We start from the raw sequence: 5428 nt of genomic DNA on the forward strand, positions 1-5428 counted from the left end.
TATATATATATATATTGGTATATATATTTTCATATTTATATACGCGTGTGTGTGTATGCATACACGAACGCACGCACAGAAACGCACACAGACATGCTCATTGTTTATAAAGTGAATGACCATTTCTCTGGCGATAAAGGGTGTCAAACGATAGTTATATGCAAACATTATATGATTATATAGTGGTTTTCTTTTGTTATTAAATATGTCCGTGCGTGTGAGTGTGCGTGAGAGTTAAGGTAAAATAACACAGAGTAAGTCTGTGAAACAGTGTGGGAGCGACTGATAAATATGTAGCAGTAAATTATGGGGTTTTGTGAGTGAGTGTGTTTGCTGTCCAGTTGAAATGAAATCTATATATGCGAAAGTAATAAAGCCGAGTAAATGTCAAAGCACGCAGCATACAGTAACTCATGAGAAACAGAGTCTGTCTGTAAGTCAGTAACAAAGATTAGAAAAAGGGCAGCGTTCACATTCTTTAGTGTCACAGAAATCAATATTTTGACAAAAATTACCAAAGATCTGAAGCAATGGGGTCTTATTACTTTTACAGCAGACATTGAGTTACTAGCAACTCCAAGAACAAAGATGTAAGAGCAACAACAGCTTAGCGGATAAAGAAGTAGAAAATATATATAGAATCGAACAAAATACAAGGAAGAAAATAGAAGAGAAAAAGATGAAGAAGCATATAGGAAGACCTCATAAGTTATTTTCATTACAGTTCATCCTACGAACATTTCTATAAAAGAAAATTGCAGTTTATTTGACAGCTAGATTTACTTTATGACTGCAAATAATAAATAGTAAAGAATTGCAGAAGTAAATAAAAAAAAAGATGAAAAAAAACAAAACAAATCCGATAAGCAAACATAGTGAAAACGTTTTAAGGACACAGAGAGGGCGAGCGAATGAGAGAGAGAATGAAAGAGAGAAAGGGAGATGGGATGTGAAAGAATTATATAGAATGTGGAGTGAGATATAGAAAGGTGAGATAAAGAAAGGTAAGAGAGCGAATGACATGGAGAAGAGAGAGAGAGAGGGGGAGAGAGAGAGAGAGAGAAATAGTGTGTGATACGGGGGAGAAAGAGGGGGAGAAAGAAAGAATGAAAGAAAGAACGAAAGAAAGAACGAAAGAAAGAAAGAAAATTCATGGGCTACAAAGCAAAATGGCAAAATGTAAGTCTATATTTCCTCTGTAGAAATGAATGCCATCTTTCGAAGCTTGCTGAGAATGGTGTTTACCTGAACAAATTTAATTATTTTATGGCTTCTTTCTGAGATATTGGCCGAATAAATAAATTTCTGTAGGAATAGAAAGAAAATGTGTGACACTACAGACACAAAAAGACCTTGCTGCCAACAGAGACAGAAAAAAAAAAGAATAACATGTATATAATGCTGAATTTATAGCTCAATCTTCACAACGCTACATTAAACAATATCACCAGCAAATATGAGTATTTTATCTTTCAGCTTTCACAGCTGTTACTTGAGAAAGTTAACATTACAAGTTTAAAAAGTATGGCTGAAGGCCTGTCATCTCTTCAATGTCCACAAATTTTAATCAGTTGATCGTATTAAAATTATCTTCTTTTGGCGTTGATTTCGAAATTTAAACATCAGCAAAGGGAAATTTTATCTACTCGTCGCTTGGATACACTGAATGAATGAAAAAAACATTGCGTCTTATTTAACTCAACATACTACAGTTTTGTGACCCTACCATTTTAAAATTACAAGTTATTATGAATGTATAGTCCACTAACGATGAAGTTGAATCTTTTCCAATGGTTAATATTTATCTTTTGCAACTGTTTTAATGTTTTTATTTTTATTTGATGCTGTTAAACATCATATAAACTCGAGTGAAAACCAATTATAATCAAAAGTACTGCATATTTCATTGACGACTATCTCACCTAGTAATATATACGTACGTACGTACATGCATACAAATATGTGTGTGTGTGTGTGTGCATATAAATGTCTGTATGTATATATATATATATATATATATATATATATATATATATATATATGTGTGTGTGTGTGTGTGTGGGTGTGTGTGTGTGTTTATGTGTAGGTGTACATGTATATATATACATATACATATGTATACATACACATACATATGTGTATAAGTGAGTGTGTGTGTATGTATATGTATATATGCATGTATGCAATGTGTGTGGGTGTATATGTATATACATATACTTATATATACATACACATATATATGTGTATAAGTGAGTGTGTATGTATGTATGTATATGTATATATGCATATATGCAATGTATAAATGTATATACGTATCAATTGGACAACTATGACTGATCGATGACGTGGTTAGATTTTGCATAATATACGGAAACCGATTACCTGTCTAACAATAATTGCGTTTATTTTTCTAAACTGTAATGTCCTGCTAAAGTCATATTTGTTTCTTCGTCTCTTCAATAATGTGGTCTGGCTCCATCCCACAACACTACGACGTGCGTTTTTTTTTTCAAGTCTCGAAATACAAGTGAAGGAAATGGAAACTGTAAGGAAGCTTATCATTAGCGGAGAGCACAGGATTTTTTATTTGTAATTAATTAGCTTATTCCACGATCTGATTTAACATCGATACCTGACACCTTGGGATCTTAATCACAATCTTGCAAATAGTTGGATTCGGTTTCTCATTTTTCTACCATGAGAAACGAAAATCATATAACATAGTAATGGCCACTCACACTCCATCGTAGTAAAATGACAGCAAATTAACAAAGAAACCAAAATACTCGTGTCGGTTTGTAGCAAATTTTGAAATTTTATCCCAATGTAAGAAAATTGTATAATGCAGTTAAATAACAGATTTATCTTCGAAGACCAGCTCTTATTGTACAAGAATTCCCTTTATATCTTTTCGGAGTCGTTACATTACTTACTAACGAACTGGAATATGTATTTTTTTACCATTTTACTATATTTGAACAAAATATTCCTCTTGATTTTGGGGAGCGGTCCCCCAATATAACGCTTAATTCAACACCTTTAGGATTTCGTTTTGCCTTCTTCCGTTTCATTATTCTCTTTTCCTCTTATTTTCATATCTTTTGTTAATTTTCTTTCTTTCTTATTTCCCCTATTTTTGTTTTATTTCCTTGATTATATTCTTCGTCTTTCTTTCGTTCTCGCAAACATATTTTCTTCTTTTGTTGTGTCAATTGTCTTTCTTACATAATTTCATCCTATTCAGATTTCAGTTCCATCCTGCTCCTTCCTTTCCTTCTTTTATCCATTCCACTTTGCAATTATGGATTACTTTCTTAAACCTTTCTTTCTTTACTTTCATGCTTTACTTCGTGAAATTCCGTTGCATATGCACTAAAATACAGATAGATATCTTTGACCTACATTTAATTCCTTGTTGTCAACTTTTCTTTCACATCCACCATTAACATCATCACACATAATAAGAAATCTTCCTTTTCTTATTCCCCCACAATTTTAAATGGTATCATTACATATGAGTTGCTGCTTACATTACATCAGTAAAATATACCCCACCCAGCCTTCATCAGGTGTCTTGGGGAAATTTCGAACCTGGGTTCTCATCCCTAAGGTATTTTTCGATATTATTATTTATTTATTTTTTTGAAGTCACTGCCTGGAATCGAACTCAGAATTTTGGGGTTAGTAGACCGCGCTCTTAACCACTACGCCATATGAGGAAAAACATCCGGCAAATGTAAATAATGTACATAATACCTAATTTCTTAAATATAGAACTGAAACTCATAATTTTCTTATGTTTTCTTAAACATTCTCTAGAACAATACTATGCACAAAGACAAATATATATAACACCCTAGGCATAACACCAACATGAACTTCTAACTTGTCGTCTCTTGAGGTCTACGGGTGAGACTTTCAGCCATCTTGTACAGATACAAACAGAAGTCAAACATATGATGATGATAATAATAATAATAATAATAATAATAATAATAATAATAATAATAATAATAATAATAATAATAATAATAATGACGATTTGAAGTGGGAAAAATGTTGTGGTCAATGAGGTGAGTAGATGTGGTGCCAATTGTAATTCGTGCACTTAGAATAATCATCAATCATCTACCAACTTGGCTCAAAAAGAGTGATAGAAATGTAAAGTTAGATCACCTACAAAAGTTGCATTGCGTGGAACTGCAAGAACTCTTCGCAGAGCTCCTGAAGCAGCACCATTTAACTAGTTTCAGCTTACTCTGCTGGCTGTGGACAGCTAACACGTTCCATCATACCCAGCAAAATAGGCTGTGGGTTTTCATAAAATAATAATAATGATTGTTTAACATTTTGATGAATCAGAGCAGGAAGTATGTCGATTACATTGGATTTGTTGACTATCACAGGTTTTGAACACAGAGCAGGAGAAATCAATATTCAGACGCCAAAACATTCTTCCACATCACCTAATAATGCAAATAATTACTCAAATGAAAAAGGAGAAGAAAAAGAAGAAAAGAAACCTAAGACTGAGGAGGTAAAATGGATGTCAGAAGAAATGAAAGGCAGTGATTATTGCTAATGAATATAGATTACATGTAGCAGAAACTTTCAAGATATTCGAGGAAGAATATATGAATATTAAGAAACCTTAAGGAAGACCGAAGCCTTAGCAAGAAAAATTACCAGTATTAAGGAGAAGAGAAAAGACTAGCTTATTCTTGATAACAAAAAGTTAATGATATCCTGAGAGCAAGATTAATACTTCCAATGCACCGTTATATTTGGAAGCCATATTATTAACATTCAGTTATTTAAGTCTCTGGAACAATCGCATCTTTATATACAGGTTTCAAATGACATATGCTGAAGTGCCGATGCTTATAGTGACAAATTAATGTATATAACTTTGTACAGAGTCATATCTCCGGAAAGAGTTTCCATCCATGAACTATGACATTTTGGATTTCGAAAGTTCTAGACAGGAAAATTCACAGATTATAAAGAATAAAATGGGAGAATGAAGATTAAACGTAGGCACAAGAAATAGTAACAGGAGAATAAAGTTCACAGTTCATCTTTTTCCAGATGTCATTGAGATTTATTCGCACCTCCGTAAAGGTATAGGCCCTTAGGTATAATCCCAGATAAACCCAGGCAGTATTTTGAATGTTACATTCATTTTGAAATAATGGGTTGAGTGGTTAGCTAGTATGTAAATGGTCCACGTTTGTATGTGGAGTGAAAAAGACAGACACCATGATAGACAGATATGGGTTGTGAGTGAGTGAATAGAGGAGAGAGGGGAAAGAGAGAGCTGTGCTGATATTACCGGACTGAATTGGTGCTTCAACTTAAGTATCTAATTCAACTGAATCTTAATTATTTATATATATATATGTATATACATACATACATACATACATAT

Source organism: Octopus bimaculoides, chromosome 19 (genome assembly GCF_001194135.2).
Source record: "Octopus bimaculoides isolate UCB-OBI-ISO-001 chromosome 19, ASM119413v2, whole genome shotgun sequence".
NCBI lineage: Eukaryota > Metazoa > Mollusca > Cephalopoda > Octopoda > Octopodidae > Octopus > Octopus bimaculoides.